Source organism: Oryctolagus cuniculus, chromosome 5 (genome assembly GCF_964237555.1).
Source record: "Oryctolagus cuniculus chromosome 5, mOryCun1.1, whole genome shotgun sequence".
NCBI classification, from domain to species: domain Eukaryota; kingdom Metazoa; phylum Chordata; class Mammalia; order Lagomorpha; family Leporidae; genus Oryctolagus; species Oryctolagus cuniculus.
In genome coordinates, this window is record NC_091436.1 from 155,312,627 (window position 1) to 155,337,186 (window position 24,560).

Sequence of the window (24,560 nt, forward strand, 5' to 3'; positions counted from 1 at the left end):
TCCCATGGGGTGCAGGGACCAAGCACTTGGGCCATCCTCCACTGCACTCCCGGGCCACAGCAGAGAGCTGGCCTGGAAGAGGGGCAACCGGGACAGAATCCGGCGCCCTGACCGGGACTAGAACCCGGTGTGCCAGCGCCGCTAGGTGGAGGATTAGCCTAGTGAGCCGCGGCGCCGGCGTTTAGGCAGCATCTTGAAATCTCAAAGAACCAGGAAATTCTGCCTGGAAATTGACTGTCATCAGCAAGGAAAAATCTTGACACCAAGTTCCTTTGTGATCTAGAATGCAACCATGTCAAATTGGAGAGGGAGCATTATTCATCACCAATTAGAGCAGCAACAAAGCCCTTTTGTTCTGTCAGTCATAAAAGTCACCTGTATGTCAGAGTCAATCACCTGCCCTCCCACCATCCCCAGGTGGCACAGCCTTGTGTTTGTTATCAGGGTCAGAAGACTTGTAAATCTTCCTCTCAACAAACACTTTTCCTGTCTTGGCAGTCTTGAGCAAAAACTAGATCATAAGCCAGATGGAAATAAAAAAGACAGAAGAAAAATCCATGGTAGTATCTTAAATCTAGGCAGCACCTAACCAAAGAAAGTCCTAATGTGTGAATTTAGTTTACCAGGTGTGAGCAAATCATATAAAGTATATTCCATTTTTTTTTTTTTTTGACAGACAGAGTGGACAGTGAGAGAGAGAGAGAGAGAGAGAAAGGTCTTCCTTTGCCATTGGTTCACCCTCCAATGGCCGCCGCGGACGGCCCGCTGTGGCCAGCGCACCGCGCTGATCCCAAGGCAGGAGCCAGGTGCTTCTCCTGGTCTCCCATGGGGTGCAGGGACCAAGCACTTGGGCCATCCTCCACTGTACTCCCGGGCCACAGCAGAGGGCTGGCCTGGAAGAGGGGCAACCGGGACAGAATCCGGCGCCCTGACTGGGACTAGAACCAGGTGTGCCGACACCGCTAGGTGGAGGATTAGCCTAGTGAGCTGTGGTGCCAGCCAGTAAATTCAATTTTTAAAACACAGAAAAGCCCGTTAAAATGGTAATTTGCCTTTCCACCATCTCTGGCGGCTTTTCACTGATTGGTTCCTCACTAGCCAACCGCAGCATTGTAAACTGCCAGAAATCTGGTCATTAGGGAGGTTATGAAGGGAGATGAATTGATCCTGTGAGGCAAGAATCAGGTTTTAAGAAAAAAAGTAAAAATATATGAAGAAACAAGGTACAATGCTAAAGAAAATCCAGTGGAATCTTTCAAAGGGCAAAACAGAGATGTTCATCCTGTATAAACAGGATGTTTCATCAGTGGAATTCTAAAGTTCAGTGAGCAGGACAGACCCAAGGCACTAGTCAGCTCCCACAAGGACTGCTAGTTCCCCTGCAATCGAAGTCCTCACAGAGCAGGACTTTATGCAAAGGAAAGCAAATAGGAAAGGCATTCCACACAATTTCCCACCCATTGGAAACTGCTTGAAGTGGCCCACAAGCACCAATAGATGGCAATAGTGAATCTTGAGACACCAGCTCTGGGATCATCCCAGAGCTGTGACAGAGCCTTGCTAAAATCTGGAGCCAGCTAAGACTCCAGGCACTACTTGCAGGAAGTACTAACGTGAATCTTGGTAGCAATCTCTTTTCATCTCACCAAATCCATGTTAACTCAAAGTTTCTTGCTTATATGGAAAATACACAGAAACTCACAGTCCAGATTCTTTTATATTTTGGCAGTTTTTAAAATATGGAACACTTCACATATTTGTGTGTCATCATTGCACAGGGGTCATGCTGATTTTCTCTTAATCGTTCCTATTTTAATACCTGTGAGGCTAAAATGAATACACAGTCCAGCATTTACTTATTTACTTGAAAGAGTTACAGTGAGAGAAGAGATCAACAGAAAGAGAAATGTCCTCCATCCGCTGGATCACTCCCCAAATGGCCACAACAGACATCACTAGGCCAAGGGCTACATCCAAGTCTGCTAGCTGGATACAGAAACCCCAGGACTGAGGCCATCTTCCGCTGCTTTCCCAGACACATTAGTAGGAAACTGGATTGCAAGTGGAGCAGCCAGGACTTGAAACAGTGGCTGAATGGGATGGTAGTGCTGCAGATGGCAGCTTTCACCTGCTAAGCCATAGTACCAGTCCCATGGTATGGCATTTTTAGAAACCAAGAATGTGCCAAGAACTAAAATCAACAGGACTATTCCCTAACAGACACTCAAAAAAGTTATTTTATAGTCAAGGGGATAAATAAAAAACTAAAGCAACATAACATGGTCCAAATACATGTTTCGTCAGGAACAAGCTCAAAATACTCAATTTAGAGCTATGACAGAATTTATTCAGTAGGCTGGACCACAACCATTTGTAGTTGTCAAAGAAGACAGTGTTACTTCAGCTATCACCAACCAAAATGCAAAGTGAAGTTTGTTCTGTAATCAAAGGCTTCACTATAATTCACACACTCTTTCAGAAATTTTCTAAAAGAAACCTAGGTTTTTATAACAACTGTGTAAAGATTAGAAAACATGATCATAATTAAAGAATCTGCTACCAGTTAAGAAAAGTAATTCTCCTCCTTACTGTTTGTGCCTTGTGATGATCCTGGAGCAATGGCAAATCCTCCCCTGGGAGAAGGCAGTCAGGGGCCATTACACACTAACAGCCACCAGGACAGTTCCAGAAGACACATCAGTGGGACCCATGACACAGAAGTTTAAATAAAAACCAAGCGAAGGGGCTGGCATCCCGAATGGGCACCAGTTCGTGTTCTGGCAGCTCCTCTCCTGATCCAGCTCATGACTTGAGAAGGCAGTGGAAGAAGGCCCCTACCCTTCCACGTGGGAGACCAGGAAGAAGCTCCCGGCTCTTTGCTTCAGATCAGCCCACCTCTGGCCATTGTGGCCATTTGGAGAGTAAACTAGCAGATGGAAGACCTTTCTCTGTATCTCCCCCTCTCTGCTGTAACTGCACCCTAAAATAAATAAATAAAATGTTAAAAAAAAAAAAAAAAAGAAAAGCCCTTCAATTCAAAGTAGGCAACACCAAGGCAAAGTCACAGAGATCACTTGCTGCCCTAACAACTGCCAAAGCATCCTCCAAGCAACCATGCACTTTCACCAATGATCACGGGGGCAGCAAACCAGACATCAGCCTGAAGGCAGAAACCAAACAGTATCACTGAATCTAATCAAACCGTATAGCCTGGGTGGGAAGAAGGGTGAAAAGGTGGCAGTCCAAACTTTGCACTCACAGCATATGAGTATATACTCCTCTTTCCCAGGTTCCCACAGAAGTCCTCCCAGTTCTTGAACAGCCATTTGGGAGGCCCAGTCTGACTACAGGCTAAGAGTGCACAGGCCCTGGATGTGATTTCACGAGCGTGCACTAAATGCAAAGAGGTCCTATCTATAGATAGCAGAAGTACAGTGGGCCTCTACAGGCCATTCATGTCCACCCTAATTACATACAGATTCAGTGAGCCCTCAAAAGGGTTTGCCAAGCATATTTACTAACTTGATTCCCCCAGGACAAAAGCAAACTTTTTCAGGAGGCAAAGTCATTCTGTCCGACTCACAGGGGACCTTGATGTGTAGTAAGTGAACTGGCTTTCAGCCCTGTATCTAACAACATCCTGCACAAAGTGCAACACTGATGACATAAGTAGGAGTGAGTGTCTTAAGGGCTGGTATTTGGTGCAATGGTTAGGACAACACTTGGAATATTCATATCCCATACTGGAGTGCTGGAGTTCAAGTTCCAGCTAGTGATGGCTCAAACAATTTGTTCCTTGCCACTCAAATAGATTGAATATCTGACTCCTGGCTTCAGCTTTGCCCAGCACCGGCTGGTGCAGGATTTGGACAGTGAACCAGTGGATGGGAGCTCTCTGCCTTTAAAATACTTGAAAATAAAATTAATTAAATTTTTTCAAAAAGGAGCTGGTATTATGGTACAGCAGGTTAAACCACTGCCTTCTATACTGGTAACCCACGGAGTGCCAGGATGAGTCCCAGCTGCTCTACTCTGATCCAGCTCCCTGGTAATGCACCTGAGAAAGCAGCAGATGATGCCCCAAGTGTTTGGGCCTCTGCCACCCATGTGGGAGACACCATGAAGTTTTCGGTTCCTGGATTTGTACTGGCCAAGCAGATGGGAGATCTCTGTCTATCACTCCCCTCCGTCACTCTTTCAAATAAATAAATCTTTAAAAAAAAAAAAAAAAAACTGTTTAGGGGCTCGTATTGTGGCTTAATGGGTTAAGCTGCCACCTGAAATATCAACATCCCATATGAACACTGATTCATGACCCACTGCTCTACTTCCTACCTAACTCCCTGCTAGTGTATCCGGAAAAGCAGCAGGGGATGGCCCAAGTCCTTGGTGGGGGACCTGGCAGCCAGGAGGGAAACAAAGAAGAAAATTCTGGCTCCTGGCTTCATAAGCCTGGCCCAGCCCCAGTTCTTCGCGGCCATTTCGGGGGGGTGAACCAGCAGATGTAAGATAGCTCTCTCTTTTCTCCTAAGCTCTCTGTAACTCAGCCTTTCAAATAAAACTTAAAAAAAAAAAAAAAAAAAAAAAAAAAGTTTAAAGACTGTGTGGAGCCAGTACTGTGGCACAGTGGGTTAAAACCCCAGCCTAAAGTGCCAGCATCCCATACAGGTGCCAGTTCAAGTCCTGGCTGCTCTACTTCCGATCCAGCTCTCTGCTATGGACTGGGAAAGCAGCAAAAGATGGCTCAAGTCTTTGGGTCCCTACACCTAAGTGGGAGACCTGGAAAAAGCTCTTGGTTCCCAATTTCATATCGGCTCAGCTCCAGCTGCTGCAGCCATTTGGAGAGTGAACCAGTGGATGTAAGACTTTTCTCTCTGTCTCTACTTCTCCCGGTAACTCTTTCAAATAAATAAAATTTTTAAAAATAAATAAATAAATAAAAAGAGTGTCTTAGATCACCTTTCCAGGGATAGCGTGTTTCCATTTGCAATAATACTAACAAGTACTCAATGGGCTTTTTAAAAGATTTAGGCAAAGGCAGTGGACGAAACAGTCAGAAGTGAGATTAGGAGAATGGAATAATCAAACAAATCCTTCTGTTCACCCAACAAAGCTGACAACTGGTTATCCCTTTTCTGGGAACCTAAGTAGCCCACTTAGTTTCAGAAAAGCTCCTAGAAGGACATCAACCTTGCCTTCAGCAGGACTGAAGACAGCAAGACACATGCTGCATGTATCACATCAGTGGCTCGAAGGGCTCAAAGACTTCCGGGTCGATCAAGTCTTTCATTGACCCCTACTACTCAGGCTCATTTTCCTTGTCTGCAGAATGGAAAGGATGAAGCTACAAGCTCAGCCTCCTTTCATGCAGCCCAAACCTCCCAAGAGGGCCACACATCTATTCTAAGCCCATTCTCAGGCACTGATTATGACCTCGGAAAGACACTTACACAAATGAGGGAAGGATGCTAAAGGTACAGAGAAAAAACAATCAAATAGGTGGGGTAGATTCAGGGGAGAGGTATTCAAATTTCTACTAGATTTAATTGAAAAGGGAAAACAAGAGAGTATCCAAGTATGGGAGGGGAGGTTGGATTCCCACATAACTGACTTAGGAATTTCCATCATGAAAAGATGATACCAATAATAGATATGTTTAGAGATTTTAAAAATCATGGACTACTTTAGGGGCCGGCACTGTGGCACAGTGAGTAAAGCCTCACTGGAGTGCTGGCATACCATATAGGTAACAGTTCGTGTTGCGGGTGCTCCAATCCAGCACCCTGCTGATGACCTGGGAAAAGCAGCAGAAGAGGGCTTGAGTGCTTGGGCCCCTGCCAGAATCTAAAAGGGAAACCTGGGTGAAGCTTTTGGCTTTAGCCAGGCCCAGTCCTATAGCTGCAGCAATCTGGGGAGTGAACCAACAGGTGGAAGATCTTTTTCTCCTTCTCTCTGTAACTCTTCCACATACATACAAATTAGTTAGAAAAAAAATCAGAGACCTAGCCCCAGCCTAGGTCCAGTGAAGAATTGATTTTGCTTATGCTTCCTTTCCTCTGGGTGAGTGCTTGGTTTTTCCCTAGCTCCATTCTCCCCAACGCCTACAAAGTCAGCAGAAAGTCTTCAGGTGAGCAGATGAAAGCACCCTATTCATGAAACTTGCTTTGCAGCTCTATTCAAACTAGTCTGCCTTACCCATACAAGCCAAGCTAGCAGTGGAGCTAAAGGGTTAAATTTACCCAAGTGGTCTTTTTTTTTTTTTTTTTGGACAGGCAGAGTGGACAGTGAGAGAGAGAGACAGAGAGAAAGGTCTTCCTTTTGCCGTTGGTTCACCCTCCAATGGCCGCCGCGGCCGACGCACCGCACTGATCCGATGGCAGGAGCCAGGTACTTCTCCTGGTCTCCCATGGGGTGCAGGGACCAAGCACTTGGGCCATCCTCCACTGCACTCCCTGGCCACAGCAGAGAGCTGGCCTGGAAGAGGGGCAACCGGGACAGAATCCAGCGCCCCGACCGGGACTAGAACCCGGTGTGCCGGCGCCACAAGGCGGAGGATTAGCCTAGTGAGCCGCGGCGCCAGCTCCCAAGCAGTCTTGAGAAGAGGCCTGCAAGTGAGGCCCTAATACAGAAGGAAAGACAGTAAGAAAATGGAAACACTGCCCAGAAAAAAATGGCTTGCTGAGGAATCGTGCTCTACTTTTCAAGTCACTGGAGAACAGAGACAGAAGCTTAAAAAGTATGTTACTCCTCACTGCTGGCTTCAGCAACATGTAAAGTGGGCAAGGCAGAATCATACTCACAGGGAAGCGGTGACAGGCACCAGGGGTGGGAAGGAGGGCGCATAACTCCTCTTAGAATCAGTTTCTTCAATTCCACCAGACTAAACATGCCCCAATGGTTCCCCTTTGATCCAAGAGGCATCCAGCTGTAACTGTGTCAACAGGCGGCCAAACTCTAGCTCCTAGCCAGACATCAGTCCTGGGAAGGGTGGCTAACACTCTACTCCCGGCAATCTGCAAATGAGCCTGGTAAGAGAGCATTCCAGCTGGACATTTAATGCTTCCCTCCCACCTCCAACACACCCACAGATAGCAGCAATACCAGCAGAGGCAGAATAAACTGCCCCTGTAGAACCTACGGATTTTGAAAAGCACAGTAATTCACTTCCCTGCTCTCTTGCTCAACTACATCTGTGTCTAGTCTTGAATGAGAAAAGAATAAGCCACTCTTATCAAAATGACATTAACCAAACACATGAGTTCTACCTAAAATCAAAGCCTTTTAAAAGAATTAAGAAATCATAAATCCCCTCCGTGGAAGAAACTAGAAGACACTGTCACAAGACTATCAATCCTCCTTAGGGTCTACTTATTGTTCCTAGAATTACTTGTTTTTCTATGAATCCCCTCCCTCCAAGAAGTCATTTTTTCTCCCAGAATTATAATCCTAACCCAACCTATTGAGATAGTAAATTCTAACCTCTTTGAGTCACACCTTTACAAACTCAAATCTATTTCTACCGCTTACTTACACCCTGTAATTCACAGATCCCTTAAGTCTAACACTCCCATATATTTCACACAACTCCCAGACTTCACCTAGTATTTTCTGAAATGGAGATGCAGAGATGACACAAAGATACTATGGAGGGGACAGGGGATGTGGCGTAGTACCTATGGTGATGGCATCCAATAGGAGTCCCAGGTGCTCCACTTCCAATCTACTTTCCTGCCAGTGGCCTGGGAAAGCAGTAGAAGATGGCACAAGTGCTTGGGTCTCAGTAGCCATGTGTGAGACCCAGAAGAAGCTCTGGCTCCTGGATTTGGATAATCCCAGCTCTAGCCATAGAGGCCATTTGGGGAGTGAACCAGCACATAGAAGACCTGTGTCCCTCTCTCTATAACTGCATATCAAATAAATAAATACATTTTTAAAAAAGAAAAAGGAAATTTACAGATGTATAGAGATTTCACAATTCTTTCTTGATCATGTCGTCATGCGACAGAGAACAATAATCTACTTTCAATGAGGTTTCTTTCAAACAGCAGAAAACAAACAAACAAACAAAATCTACCTGTTCCTCTCTTTCAACAAAGATGGAAAATCCCAGTAACTAGCTATATAGACTACAGAGGCCCCATAGAATATAATCAAAGGAAAGAGTACATGTAAATAAGGAGCTGAAGCAACGATTCTGTGACATGGTTGAGATCAACAAAACAGGGACCATGGGTAATGGATAAGTAAATAAGACCTAGGCTCTGCTATAAAGATCTAAATGTGAAGCCTTGGGTTTATCACACACTTAACCTAGTCACAGCATGACTGGACAGAAAATAGCATGTGGGGGACACCCAGGAATCAGCTGCATTCTGGGATACAAATCAATGGGGGAATTCATTCAACACAAGCAACCTCCGGAGGAAGAAAGGTACAATTTATTCCCTAGGCTCCCTTCCACAAAGTCCTACAGAAAGCTAACCACTACAGATTTCACAAACCTGGCTTCTTGGGGGAAATCAATACTGATTAAATTGGGTAATAACACAAGCAAAGCCTCAGTCAAAAGTTGAGTGGCCTGCAGCTAACCCTGTAAAGGGTCTCCTGTGTAGAGGGTACAGTCTAGTTAGAGGCCTGGAAATCCAAGACCTAGTGAGCTCAGCAGAAGAAGAGACAGGGACAGAAGGCAACATCACAGACCAGGAGAGGAATCAAATGTTGTCTCAGGGAGGGACAGCCACTGGAATCTCATTCTCCCCTCAACTGAACTCATTATGTAAATGTCACAAAATATAAATGTCACTACAAGGGAAAAAAGAAAAAAAAAAAAAACAAAACACTCACATGGCAAAAGTCCTGATAGCGGCAGATCATCCCACCTAGACACACAATCCTGTGAACAGAGGTCTAAGGGACTTTCCCAATTCCATGATTCCCTGATTCAGGACTGCAAAGGGGCAGTGAGCTACAAAAGTCCCAAGATGTAGCGCGGTATGCTATCCAGAAGTAGATGATTCAAATATTTAGACTAATGCCATAAGGCATCAAAGAGGTGGTAAAGAATAAGAAATTACTGAAGCCAAATCTAAGAGAAAGCTGGAACCTAGAGATACAAATCAAGAAATGAACCGAGTTTTGCATTTTGAACTCATCTTTTTTTCCTGGCACACTAAAGGGGAAATGAAGACATGTCAAAGCTCTTCTGTCACCCCCCCGCCACAACTCCCTAAAATGGGGGCTGAAACATTAAACTACGAGACCCTTTCTAAAATTAAAAAAAAAAAAAAAAAAAAAAAACTAAAAAGAAAATAACATGATCCTCATGAAGATTTAGAATCCAAAATACTACACCAAGCCGTGGACATGGTATAAGTATGGATGGATAATGTCCTACGGTGCCTTGCAAAATTAAGTATGAATCCTCTGGAAGGATGAGTCCTTCAACCCAGCCTCAAAAGCATTCCCTGCAAACTACGTCTGATTCAGGAGAAACAAAAATAAATGCCTGCCAAGGAAATGAAGTGAAGTGAGCAAAACCCAGCAGAAGCCAGGAAACTACAAACGTAAATGGAACCAGTAGACTATGCTTAAATAAAGTAAGGCTTGAAAACATCTGTAGAAAAAGAAACTAACACTTCAAACAGTGAACACAGAAACTAACAGTGAACAAATATGGAACTCATATTGAGTGTAACGTGACACCGAAAAAGAATCAAAGGGGACGTGTGGGAATCAAAAATAAACTAGTTAGAATTAAAGCATTTACTCAGTGGTACTTTAAATCACTTTCTCTTAAACAGATCCAAACCTATTTACAAAGCACAAAATTTGCTTCAGAGTTTTGTCCTAGCAGAGACGGGCTTCGGTGGGCCCCAAAACAAAAAGGTGAGAAACACTGTTAACCTGAGAATCTTCTTGTCTCCTCCAGAAAGATGAGCAGACAGCAGCTCAAAAAGTACACTGCTCCTGAACACCAGTAGAGAATGAGCAAACACATTCTTTTGAACTTTTTCTTTTTATTAATGGTAGGAACAGACGAGGGGGGAGCCTGAGACAGAGACAGGCAGAGAACTAGAGACAGCTCTCTTATTTGTTAGTTTACACCCCATATGCCAGCAATGGCCAGGGCTAGGAGCCTTCCTGGGTCATTACCATCTCCCAGTAAATGGGAGAGCTCGCTCGCTCGTCCCCTGTCTCGCATGCTCTCTTTCTGCCTCTGCCTTTACCTCCTTCTTTCTACCTCTCAAATAATTTTTAAAAAGAGTGGATTAACAATCTACAGAATTCATATAATGGAATTCTTAGACATACTCAAATAAATGCACTATTCCCTTCCTGTTGAGACCTAGGAAGCAATAGCCTCTCTTGTCCTAACAATGGTAAAATCAACACATTCCCTTTTACACGATGAGAGCTGACCCTATTTGCCCTTTTTTTAGGAAACTAATTTCTCCCAATCAACTCCATCCCAATCTAAAACATTATTCTTAAATGAACACTTTGGCTAAAAATACAATTCATTAGAATCTAAAAGGTCTCTTCAGAAAACGCTGATCTACTGCTGTGGTGCAGTAGGTTAATCCTCTGCCTGCAGTGCTGGCACCCCATATGGTTTCTAGACCTGGCTGCTCCACTTCCGATCCAGCTCTCTGCTATGGCCTGGGAAAGCAGAAGATGGCCCAGCTCTTGGGCCCCTGCACCCGTGTGGGAGACCCAGGAGAGGCTCCTGGCTTCTGGATTCGGATCGGCTCAGCTCCACCCTTTGCAGCCATTTGGAGAATGAACCAATAGATATAAGACCTTTCTCTCTCTCTTTCTCTCTCTCTCTCTCTCTCTCACTGTCTGTAACCTCTACCTTTTAAATAAACAAATAAAATATTTTAAAAACAGAACACAAAAATGCTGATCTGTGTATGGAATTGCACATCACAGCAAACATGAATAAAAGCACGGTGTTCTGAGCTCCAAGGGACAGGTAGAGCATCATTAAATGTCATCTCTCCCTCTTAGGACTACAACAAAACTCACGTTCTAAAAAAAACACAAACAAGGTTAGCACTATGGCACTGATGGCTAAGCTGCTGCCTGCAACGCCAGCACCTTGCAGGAGCACTTGTTCAAACCCCAGCTGCTCACTTCAATCTGGCTCCCTGCTAATATGCCTAGGAAGGCAGTGGAAGATGGCTCAAGCATCTGGGAAAGCAGTGGGAGATGGCCCAAGTACTTGCGCCCCTGTCACCCACGTGGGACACACCTGGAGGAGTTCCAGGCTCCTGGATTCCGCTGGGCTCAGCTCCAGCCTTGCGTCCATTGTGGGAGTGAACCAGCAGATGGAGGATTCTCTCTTTTTCGCTCTTTCTCTGTTACTCTGTGACTGTCAAATAAATAAATAAATCTTTGGGGGAAAAGAAAAACAGAAACAGTTAGGAACAGAAAATTGTTAGTGGAAGATGGAGACAAGATGTATGGAGGTGTCTGTGATCTGCAAGCAGATTCCTCCACTAAGTATGAATTTAACAAGTCATGTGCAAGTTGAAATGCATGAAACTAGGTAAAGAATAAGCAGCACACTGGCACACACATACATACATACATACACATTCTCAACCTCACACTGCCCAACCACATACCCACACTCACACGTGTTGCAAAGAGCTAAAGGAAATAAATGTTCTCAAGCCTTGGAAAAATCACAGAAATGGCAATGGGATGGACACAGAACTCTTGTCTGACTGTCCATCAGAACATCATCCATGAACACTAACTTGAGAAAAGTAAGAAATAACTTCCAAAGACAGAGTATCAACTTCAGTAAACAGTGGGAGACACCACCCCCAGTCCTCTATGGTAGCAACGTGAGGGAGCAGTCAGCACTGGGTGACTCTCCCAGTCCACTCAGGGAAGCACCATACACTATGGAACCTATAAGGAAACTTGGGAATCTCTTACATACATATAATCACCACATAGAAAAGCAACTTCAGATTAAATCACACTGTCTCCTCAATGAATTAATACCAGGAAAAGACTTTCACTCAGTAGGCATGCCCTTACCTACGGCACAACCATCTAAAGATGAGTGCACGAAAATACACCCACAGAGAAAGGGTGGGGGTTGGAGAGGAGGCGTGCAGCCAACGATGGGTCTAAAAATAATTTCAAATAAACCGCAAGGGAAGGAAAGACATTATTATTCTTCTGTCTCTGTACAAGGCAGGGGAACAAGCTGAGGAAGGAAGCATTTGGGGACATCCAAAGAAAAAGATCTCCAAAGGCTAAAGAACCCCAAGAATACTTAACCACACAATCACTGTCCACTTGGACAGCAACTATGCATAAGAGGTGTTTGTTATTTAAGCAAGGGAAGTATTATGTTTACAGCATTTAATCCTTAGAGAATTGGTGATCAAAGTATGATCCTCTTAACTGCCTGAATCACTCACTCAGAGAATAGATGTCAGTCAAGCCACGTTCTAATAGGTCCTGCAGGTTGAGTCTGATGCACACCCATGCCTAAGAACTACTGGGTTAGAGTCAACTCTGTAAGGTATTACTGTCAACATTTATCAACACAGATGCAAACCACACATCTATCTTATTCCAAAACCAGCACTCATGCACTTTCATTATTAGCCAGCTTGCTTAGCCTAATTTGCTTGAGAACAAGGAAATCCTTGTTGGTTTTACTGAATAAAGGACAGGGAGTCCTTTCCACTGCCAAACCTATAGGGATTACTGGTTTAATAGGATGGTACCACAGTCCTGATTTAATGGCCCTAAAACATGTGATAGTACTAATAACCTCACAGCAAAATTCATGAGATCACCATTCAAATTACTTAATTAAAAACAGTACTGAGGGCTGGAGTTACAGATTATTGTGTAAAGCTGCCACCTGCGACCTGATCATCCCATATGGGCACCAGTTCAAGTGCTAGCTGCTCCGCTCCTAATCCATCTTCCTGCTAATATACCTGTGAAAGCAGCAGAAGATGGCCGAAGTGCTTGGGGCCTGCACCTATAAGGTCGAGCCCTGGCTGTTGAGCCATCTGGGGAATGAACCAGTGAATAGAAGATCATTCTCTCTCTCTCTATATATAACTATTCCCAATAAAATAACTTGGGGGAGGGGGGGCAAGTGCAGAAATGAGAGTGATGTTCCTTTAGGGCTGTGAGGATCACAGGCCCATGTTTGGTCCTCGAGTGGGGTTTAATTGTCCTGGATCACCTAATTGAAGCAAGAACTCTGAAAACCATATTTCACCAGAGGGAGTGGTGAGAACAAGAGCAACCCCAAAGCTCCAGCTTTCTATGCATCTTCAAGCTGTTTCCTGGAATCGTACTTCCTGATCCTCAACAGAAGGATGAAGCTGAGCCTCATGGACATTCCACTCCTTACTCTTAATCTACCCCTGAAAACCAACAAAAAGGAAGACACTGAAAAACATCACGTTCCAATCACGAGCACTCATGTATGCAACACAATGATCTCACAAATCAAATAAGGGATCTACATAGGAAGCAAAGGAAATGAGAATTGGGAGAGAAATTATAGCAGACAGATCAGCTCCCTACAAGGGGGACTAACTGCCACCTTCAGAAGAGCTAAGTGCCAGTCCACACATGCAGTCAACGGCACTAGCCAGAACCCCAGCATCTTACAGCCCTACCACAGAACAACAGTCTTCTGTTTGTCACAATAAATACAAATATATTTCTTAGAGTCTGAATAACAGGTTGAACAAATTTGTAGCTAGGTCCCAGAAAAAGAATGGCTCTGGAAACAACATATATTTAGAAACTGCTAGAAACCCATCCTACACACTTCCATGTTGACAGAATAATAAAAAATGTGTAACCTAATGAATACGCTACAGGCTAATCACAGAGTACCCAAAGATTAGCCTGTTATCATGTGCTTGGTAACTTGTAATAGCCTTCACAATTCACACATTTCACCCTAATTTGCAGAGACTAAAGTGGTCTTTGGCCTACAAAGAAAGCCCACCACCCTGGTAAGTAAGCACAAACAAAAATGCCACCATACTAATAAGCAAGCATGGACAAAATGATTAAACAACGAGATTATCAGTAACCCTTCACAACATATCATAAAACATCAGAGCCAATGCTTGCCCAGTGTTTTCCATTTCCATTCATATTGTCAGAGAACAACTGACTGGACTCAGCAAGGAACCTGGCCCATTATTCTGGAGAGCTTCACATCAAAGAGTTGAGTCCCTCACAAACATAAAATACTTTTTTTTTTTTGACAGGCAGAGTGGACAGTGAGAAAGAGACAGAGAGGAAGGTCTTCCTTTTGCCGTTGGTTCACCATCCAATGGAGGCCGCGGCCGGCGCACCGCACTGATCCGATGGCAGGAGCCAGGTGCTTCTGCTGGTCTCCCATGGGGTGCGGGGCCCAAGCACTTGGGCCATCCTCCACTATACTCCCTGGTCACAGCAGAGAGCTGGCCTGGAAGAGGGGCAACCGGGACAGAATCTGGCGCCCAGACCAGGACTAGAACCCGGTGTGCCGGCGCCGGAAGGCGGAGGATTAGCCTAGTGAGCCGCGGCGCCGGCCAAAAGTACTCATTTTTAAGACATGCATTGGTTTTCTTTTTCTTTATTTATTTCACATGTGATAGACAACAGGAATTAACATTGTGGTTATGACGATCTGGGTTAATTCCACATAAATGAAGTTTTCCATAACATGGTCAGTCATATATTTAAACTTCACAGACATTAAACTCCAACAATACAAACAGGCAAAAGCTAGATCACCTATTTCTGGGGAGAGTAGCAGATAATAGCAAAAGTGCTGGCTATGTTTATCACCATTACTACAAAAGTCCTTATTATGATGCACTTACATGCTCAGGTTAAATGTGTCAAAATTTTAAAAAGTCTGGAATACTTACGTTGGCACCACAGAAGAATGAACAGGACCTTCAAGCAAGAAGGTAGCACTTTCCCTTCTCCTGGCACTGCTAATTAAAGAGGGCTGCTAGCACTTCAGTGACACTACACCATGTGTAGACTGAGGACTCTAGCGTCTACAATAAGAAGGCACCTTCTTTACGTGCTAATCAGCTATCCCAAAGAGTAAACCAAAGTTTAAGGGTACATTTTTCTTTATTTGAAAACCAGAGTTACACAGAGAGAGGGACACACACACACACACACACACACACAGATCGATCAATCTTCCATCTACTGGTTCACTCCTCAAATAGCTGCAAGAGCAGGAGCTGGTCCAGACCAAGGCCAGGAGCCAGGAGCTTCTTCTGGGTCTCCCATGAGAGGGTAGGGGCCCAAGCACTTGGGCCATCTTCTGCTGCTTTCTCAGGCACATTAGCAGGGAACTGGATCAGAAATGAAGCAGCCAGCACTTTAAAGGATTCCCATGTTAGGTGCCGGCACTATAAGCAGCAGCTTAACCCACTATACCACAGCACCAGCCTGAAGAGTACATTTTTCTTTCTGTGTATTTTGGACATGGAAACCATTCATTCACATAGCCAAATCTAAGGAGGATGGGACAGGTGGTGAGGGGTAGAAGTACAAAATTTTTGCCTGGTTCTTTCCAAACCCTGTGTAACATTTTAAAATATGCATATACACTCTTTTTAAATATTTATTTATTTATTTAAAAGTCAGAATTACACAGAGAGAGAAGGAAAGATGAGAGAGAGGGGTCTTCCATCTGCTGTTCACTCCCCAACTGTCTGCAACAGCCGTAGCTGTGTCGATCCGAAGCCAGGAGCCAGGGAGGATCCCACATAGGTACAGGGGCCCAAGGACTTGGGCCATCTTCCACTGTTTTCCCAGGTCATAGCAGAGAGCTGGATCAGAAGTGGAGCAGCCAGTACTCAAACAGGCACCCATGTGGGATGCCAACACTGCAGGCAGCGGCCTTACTGGATATGCCACAGCGCTGGTCCCCACACATTATAACATGATGTACAGTGTGACAGATCTGGATAACTCTGTATAGGAGTGTTTGCTTATGAAATACAGCAACTACTTTACAAAGAGTTCCTTTCCTTATATTTTATTTACCTCTTTTTTTTTTTTTAATGCTCTCAGAAAGATACAAATGCTTACCTTAAACCAGATACCGTACCAGCCACAGAGGTGAAAAGATAAACGAGAATTGTCTCATGTCTCCAAGAGGTGAGGTCCACACTACCATCCTTGTCATCAAGCAGGCACAGCCAACATAGCAATAACCACCCACACACATAGTCATGGACAGATGATTCCGATTCAAACCAATGTTGTGGAATGAGACTGAGACCAGTGGGGATAGATCTATTATTTGTATTCTTACTATAGATGATTTTAACTTTGCAAATCAAAGCTACTGAACATGAAGCAAAGGAGAAAGTATTTTTGTATGACATTCGGCTTCTTCTGAGGAAGAAAACAAAAACTTTATTATAATCTGTGCCTTGAAATTCCCCATAGCAAAAATCAGCCACTCTACACCTCCTCCCAAAACTAGTCACTGCACCTGCTGCCTTCCCTTTCCAACCAGGCCCCCAACCTATCATAAAATGAAACAAGGAAAAAGAGGAAGGGAATAGGCAAAGAGGGGAGTGAGAGCAGTAAGAATGAGTAAACAAGGCACTGAGTAAAGGAGCAAAGGACTGAACACAGAGTATTCTGCATAAGGCAGCAGCTCTTAAAAACTCCCGGGAAATCACGAGATGATAACAGCAAGTGACACCAAGCAGCTTGTCACCTCCTTCACAATCCGTGTGACTCCAAGCCCTCACACATCCAGTATCTAGTGCTTCTCAATGAATGTGAATGTTCATGTGTTCACTTTGAGTTTCATCAAAGAAGATTCGGGAACTGATAAAAATGTTTCCAGGAGGGTTAAACACTACTGCGAAAGATGAGAGGAATGCTTCTATTTGTCCTTTGGGGGTATAAAAGGACAGAGAGGGCAAATGCATACGACTGAGATATTCGTATAGAAATGATGAGCAAGCACAATGATGGAAGGAGGAAATGGTACCTGGTAGATTCTGTGGCAACCACAAGGCATGCTAGACTATAATTTGCATGGGAGGAGGAAGTGATACAACAGCAATTGGATCTTTGAGGTAACATAAACAGGAAATGGCCACAGCAGTGATAAAACTGCTTCAAATGAAGTTCTAGCCATTTTCCTTAGACACGTAAATATGGCAGAACCCTGCATTTGCCAGTGTTGAGCAAATGATGGGGGCAGATGTGTACACACACTAGTGTCCAAAAACGTGTTTTCAGTAAATGACCATGAAATGGGAAGTATTTCTGCCAATGTATGAATTCACGTAAGACACACATTCCAGGTAGGCCGTGTGTTTCCTATCCCATCTGTGACACCATCAAACACATGCAGTGAAGTCTTAGGAGGGTCCCACGGACTTGGGCTATCTTCTACTGCTTTCCCAGGCCATAGCAGAGAGCTGGATCAGAAGTGGAGCAGCTGGGACTCAAACTGTCACCCATATGGGATGCAGGTGGCTTTACCCACCACACCACAGTGCCTGCCCCACAAAAAGTATCTTTTAATTCCATTGTTTGACAAACAATGGATGTGTTGAAGCCTCTTGTGGGGGGTGCATTTTTGCATTATTTTGGTGCTGCACTCCAGATTACCAGAGACAGGGGCAATTTCACAATGCCTTGAGAACTCTTCAACAGATTAAAGGATGTTCATCAAAGCCATGAAACAACATTGATAACATTGATTAAAAGAGTACAATCCCCCTGTCTTCACTTTTTAATTAGCCAAGAACATTCATGTTTTAAGTCATCCTTTGCTCTGAGTTAAACAGACAAGGAGAGAGAAGAAATGAAAGTGAGGTTGGGGTCTATCTTTCATTTACTAAGGTGAAGACTGGAATCCTCTTGTAGGTTGTCCGGGTGTTACTGTAGCTGATGGAAGCTAATGTTTTTGCTTCACATTCATTCAACAAATACTGACTCAGTGCCTCCTGGCTTACACTGATTTGGGGACCAAAGCACAACAGCTGCCTCCTACCAAGTGTAGAGATGTTTAGAATTTCCAGGAAATGACCCATCTCCATCTGGGTTGCTGGATTTCAACTTGGCCCACTTAGCATCATGCTATCCCTCCAACTGCTACCACCCCCAGCCCTGTCAGTGTCAGTTTCTGTTCCATGGAAGGGTGGTGGTGAAGGAGAACATGCAACAGCTCTCAATCCAGGTTAATTCCATAAACCAACAACTAGGCAGACTGCTGTATAAATTCGGAGGCTTCCCATAAGACAGAACATGGGACTGATTTGTTTTTCACCCCAAAAACCACCATTGTATGTTTTAAAAATAACAACTAACTCTCTTGCCTCAAACTCACACCACTCGTAAAATTCAGAAACTACTGCTACTCTTTCCTAGTGCTCTTGAGGTGTCAGTCAGATAAAAATAATGCCTATGAAGCACACAATGCCTTCTAAAAGTAAGCTAAGCTGGAAGCGCTAAGAACTAATTCATTGTCCAGCCCTAGTCCCCATCACCCAATGATTACCAAGATACACAAACATATTAGGTCCTGGCCCTTCCTGCTATGCAGGTCCCTGAGTCATCAAAAGAACTCAGTCAACCCAGTTAACAAGTCACCAAGCCCTAGAGGCCAGTTTCTCTCTCTACATTACTATGGCTGGGACACTGTAGCTGGAAACCCTGCCAGGACATCACAGATTACAAGTAACAAGAACAGCATAAGAACAACAAACACCATCTCTTCCATGTTCAACCCTGATGACCTTCCCCAAAGAGGGAAAAACTAAGGGCACATGTCACCTTACTAAAGATGCTACCTCTACAGATATATCTGTATTTTCGTGGCCTATCTCCCTCACACACTATCTTGGTCCATTCTGTGCTACCATGCAGCATACTTTAGACTCAATAATTGGTACAAAACTGAAAATTGAGACAGGCATTTGGTGTACTGGCTAAGCAACTTGTGAGGCCCACAGCCCCGCCTCTGCTTCCGATCCAATTTCCTGCTAAGATGCACCCTGGGAGCAGCAGGTAATGGCTCAAGTACTTAGGTCCCTATAACACCATGCAGGAAACCCAGGTTCTGTTCCCAGTTCCAGCCCCAGGTGTTGTGAGCATTTTGGAGAATGAACCAGTAGATAGGTGCCTCTCTTTTTTTTTTTCTGCCTTTCAAATGAAATGAAGAAAAATTAGAGGCAGGCGCCATGGTTCACTAGGCTAATCCTCCACCTAGCGGCGCCGGCACACCGGGTTCTAGTCCCGGTTGGGGCACCGGATTCTTCCAGGTTGCCCCTCTTCCAGGCCAGCTCTCTGCTGTGGCCAGGGAGTGCAGTGGAGGATGGCCCAAGTGCTTGGGCCCCGCACCCCATGGGAAACCAGGAGAAGTACCTGGCTCCTGCCATCAGATCAGCGTGGTGCGTCGGCCGCAGTGGCCATTGGAGGGTGAACCAATGACAAAGGAAGACCTCTCTCTCTCACACAGTCTACTCTGCCTGTAGGAGAGGAGAGGAGAGGAGAGGAGAGGAGAGGAGAGGAGGGGAGGGGAGGGGAGGGGAGGGGAGGGGAGGGGAGGGGAGGGGAGGGGAGGGGAGGGGAGGGGAGGGGAGGGGAAAGGAGAGGAGGGGAAAGGAGAGGAGGGGAAAGGAGAGGAGGGGAAAGGAGAGGAGGGGAGGGGAGGGGAGGGGGGAAGGGAGGGGGGAGGGGAGGGGGGAGGGGAGGGGAGGGGAGGGGGGAGGGGAGGGGAGGGGAGGGGAGGCTGAGGAATCCAAACTGAAGGATGAGAATCCAACAAGGGCCTTTTTTGCTGAATCACAACATGGTGGGGTGAGAGGGACAGACAAAAGGGTGTCAAACTTGTCTGTTTTAAACAGAACCCACTCCTCATGATCTAATATATTGTAAAGGTCTAACACCTCCATGTTGGGGAGTTACCAACACATGAACTCGGAAAGATAAAACTCAAGCAAAAGCTGCTGTTAGTGAAACTGCTTCCCCATTCTCCCTGAAATGCAGGGAGAATGATAAAGGTGAAGGATAATACTGTGTGTCTGTTTTTTCTCTTGTGAAACAGTCATGGATTACAATGACCTGTCTTCATAGAAACTGCTTTAAGAATTAGCAGACAGGGGCCGGCACTGTGGCACAGTGGGTTAAAGCCCTGGCCTGAAGCACCAGCATCCCACATGGGCATTGATTCTAGTCCCGGCTGCTCCTCTTCCTAGCCAGCTCTCTGCTATGCCCTGGGATAGCAGTGGAAGATGGCCCAAGTCCTTGGGCCCCTGCACTCACACTGGAGACCCAAAGAAGCTCCTGGTTCCTGGCTTCAGATTGGTGCAGCTCTGGCCATTGCAGCCATCTGAGGAGTGAACCAGTGGATGGAAGACCTCCCTCTCTCTATCTCTACCAAACTCTTTCAAATAAATAAAAATAATCTAAAAAAATAATTAGCAGACTAATAGTATTTGTGAAGGGGCCTGCACTGTGGTACAGCAGGATAAGCTGCTACCTGTGACACTGGCATCACATAAAAACACCAGTTGAAGTCCCAGATGTTCCATTTTAAAAACAGCTCCCTGCTAATACACCTAGAAAAGCCGCAGAAGATGTCCCAGGTACTTGAGCCCCTGCAACCAACATGGGAGAACCAGATGGAATTCCTGGTTCCTGGCTTCAACCTGTTACAATGTCCAGTAACACTGTAAGTAGGGAAGGAAGCATGACCATTAGGAAAGGAGAGTGGAGCAACAAAGCTCTCTGAGGAGAAGTGGTACCTGAACTTTACCCAAGGATGGGAACAGCAGGTACATCAGGGCCTACCAACAAGCCATATTTACCACTTGCCTCCAAGCTCACCTTGTTACAAGATCTTCTCCCATTAAATTCAACACTCTTTCCACGTGTAATTCTTCTGGATTTCATGTTTACATGACTTTACTCAACAGAAAACATCACTATCCCAGGCCATTCCTAAAAAGCTTCCTGTACCTTAGCCTTACTTCTTTGGATAGTGAATTGGGATGCATCTTTAGGCCTTGATGAAAGAGAAGCCTTGCATCATTAGAAATAGTCAAATACGGGATAAGGAAGACAAAGGTGGCCTCAACAAGATGCTGCAATCATGAGAAAGACCAGCTTCCAGTAAACTGGAACATTGCAAACTATGTCAGATAAACCTAAAGCAGACCAATAAGGAGTAATCTAATCAAGGGAGGGGCAAGCCCATAAAAGATGTCATGTACAAACCCAGCCACATTTTGTTTATTTGACCAAGTTCACTTATCTGCAGATATCTGGGACGATACTCTATTTCACAATTAGTGTCCCGGGTACCTTAGAAGACATCTACCTGAGGTATGAACAAAAGCCCTTGGGATTGTGCGGTAGGAAAAAAATGGACTATGAATGTAGGCAGGCAGCACAGGCTACCCTCCAGGAACTAGACTGTGAAGGTACTTCGCTTGTTAAAAAGAAAAAAATACTAGCAGAAAGGATCCCAAATCCTACAGAACATTGGACAGAATAGTGGCCTTTCATACCACCCAAAATAGTAAACATTGTATACAGGACGTCAAGTAACACACTCATTCGGACCATGCCAGAGTATTGGGGAAAATGCTGCCTCCTAGGTAAACACTGCTCTGGTCCCACCTAACAAAGCTTCAAAGCAATACAGATCAAGCCAAACCCTAACGACTTAATCTGATCCAAGAACAATGTTCAAGAACATGTACAGAAATACAGACATCCAGCATCCAACCAAGGGAAATGTACAATGCATATCATTCAACATAAAATTACCAGATATGAAAACTAATCAATCTAAATGTTCCAAGAAATAACGCAGTTGACAAAATTGTTACACAAAGATACTAAAACATGTATTGTAACAATATTCCAGATAATGAAGAAGCTAAAGCAAATATTTAGCACATTAGCAGACATGAAAAAGATTATATGAAGACCAAACTCGAACACAAATAAACATCTGAGATGAAAGGTACACTCAGTGGGATTTAAATGCAGATTTGGAGAACACCCTATCTTCAAAAAAATAAAAAGAACTGGATAAAAGGTGAATAGAACATCACTGAATTATAGAACAACTTCCAGAGAACTAAAACACAGGCAAATGAAGTCCCCTAAGGAGGCTAAAGGAAGACACCAAAAGGTATAAAGAAACAAGGCATAGACAAAAAGATAAATAATATAGGATCAATGAACCCAAATAAAACAAATAAAAACTATACCAAGGCACATCATATTGAATTGTTTAAATCTACCAGGACAAACATTCAACTGAGGAAAATGACACTTCATGCAAAGTGAAAGAATTATATATAGCACACCTGTTGTCTAAAATGATGAATCCAGAGGCAATGAAACAGTATCATGGAAGTACTGGGGCAGGGATTAAAATTAAACAGAATGCTAAACCCAGTAAACAAAGCTTTTAGAAGTGAAGGTAAATTTCTTAGAACTGCACATGATTCTCCCATTATCATACTTTGATCATTTCAAACACACATTAACTAAAAGAGCTACCCAACAGCATGCCTATTATTAGATATGTTAAAGCCTTTCAAGAAAAAGAGAAAGAAAAATGATACATGAGGGACATACAGAAAAACAGTGAGAAAAGAACAGCACCAAAAATGGCAAGTAGTAAAAAATGTCAGATATATCCACATTTACTTTGTATTTCCCTCAATTATTTTCTCTTATGGATAGCATGCAATATTCTATTTCTCAATTATAACCTTTTCTTTCTTTGTACAAGAGCATATTTCAGTTAGGAGAGCTCAAACATTTTAAATTACAATAGTATTTATCTACTCAGCCAAATATTTTTCCAACTTGTGACAACAAAATACAACAGCATTTTAAAATGTTTGTAGAAAAATGCAATTGAAAGTTGCAAATCCATCCAGTTTTTTCATAACACATATTTTTCCATTAATTTTTTGAAGACTCCTGTTATTCTGCAACAGCTTGGTGAGTTAAAAGCATTGTATCAAAATTGTCTGTTCCTTGTCTTATCTTTTGGCAGGTAATATTGAATACATAAGCAGCTATCTGGCTTAGCAGTTAAGACACATGTCCCACATCAGACTACCTGGGTCCAATTTGCAACTCTGGACATTGATTTCAGGTAAATACTAAAGCAGATCCTGGGAAGAACAGTGATGGCTCAGGTAAGTGGGATCCCACCAGCTAAGCAGGAGAGCAGGAATGTGTTCTTGGCTCCTGGTTCCAACCCTAACCTAGTTCCAACCATTGCAGACATTTGGGGGACAAACTAGCAGATGGAAGTATATTTTCTCACTCTATAGTAACTTTTAAAAGATAGTCAATACATTTAGCATTAAGCAATATTATTAATGCATTTTATTAAAAATATGTAGATATCTAAAATTTGAATTCTTAAGGATGCTAACTTTGAATAACCCTAATTTATAACAAGGCATGCTATAGAGAAACATCCCTATACATTTGGGATGGTCTCCATTCCAAATCTTAATACAGGAAAGTATTTTATGCCAATAAAGTAAATCAGAAGAAGTATAAAAACACAGTAACACGGACAACTGAGCTTTGAACAAAATACCTGTTAACAGACTGGGAGAATTGTCAACACCTACTCCAACCTCAGAACCAAAATGTACTCAATTTCAATATCCATACTCTTTGAATGATTCCTTATAGTCAAAATTCAAACAGCTGAAATGGGATTACTATGTTTGAACTGAGTTTCACACTATCTCAAGGGTCTAATTAAAATATAGCCGCTCCTAAGTTATAACACAGCAGTTCTTCAACAAAAAAGGAAAGCTATCTCCCGGCACAGACATAGTCTACACATTTGTACTAGTAGCAATAGGCTAGCATTGTGGCACGTCAGGTTAAGCTGCTGCCTGCAATAGTGGCATTCCACAACAGCGCTGTCTCAATTGTTCTACTTCTGATCCAGATCTCTGCTAATGTGCCTGGGAAAGCAGCAGAAATTGGCCCAAGTGCCTGGGCATCAAGGGCCTTGTCCAGTCATGGTCATGGAGGCCATTTGGGTAGTAACGAGAGGATGGCTTTCAAATAAATAATACTTTTAAAAAAATGAATAAAAGTATGCTAGGGCCAGTGCTGTGGCAAAGCAGGTAATGCCTGCAGTGCTGGCACCCAATTTAATATGGGTGCCCGTTCATTTCCCAGCTGCTCCACCTCAAATCCAGTGCTCTGTTATAGCCTGGGAAAGCAGTAGAAGAAAGCCCACGTGCTTGGGCCCCTGCATTCATGGGGGAGACACAGAAAGAAGTTTCTGGATCCAGATCGGCACAGCTCTGGCCATTGTGGCCAGGTGGGGAATGAACCAGCAGATGGAAGATCTCTCTCTCTGCCTTTCAGATAAATAAATCTTTAAAAAACATAAAAAATAAAAGTATGCTAGCATATCCAAACACTATAAATGCCATATCTCTATCTGCTGATTGTTGTTAATAATGGATCTCAGTATTGAGCACTAGGTGCCTTCCCCCAAGGTG

General features: G+C 43.9%; 1 protein-coding gene and 1 non-coding gene across 7 annotated transcripts in view; both read right to left on the minus strand.

Moving 5' to 3' along the window:
- The window catches only part of JARID2 (jumonji and AT-rich interaction domain containing 2), a 256,478-nt gene that overhangs the window by 76,865 nt on the left and 155,053 nt on the right, over positions 1 to 24,560 (minus strand). The window contains exon 4 of one of the 6 annotated variants that reach the window (XM_070074380.1): positions 11,255 to 11,395. The exons of the other annotated variants lie outside the window; for them this stretch is intronic. The gene's annotated coding sequence lies outside the window, so the exon portion shown is untranslated. The remainder of the gene's footprint in view (positions 1 to 11,254; positions 11,396 to 24,560) is intronic. 6 annotated transcript variants of the gene reach the window in all.
- On the minus strand, positions 1,734 to 1,842 carry LOC127493324 (U6 spliceosomal RNA). The gene has a single exon (XR_007923381.1). It is a non-coding gene; the product is annotated as a U6 spliceosomal RNA (small nuclear RNA).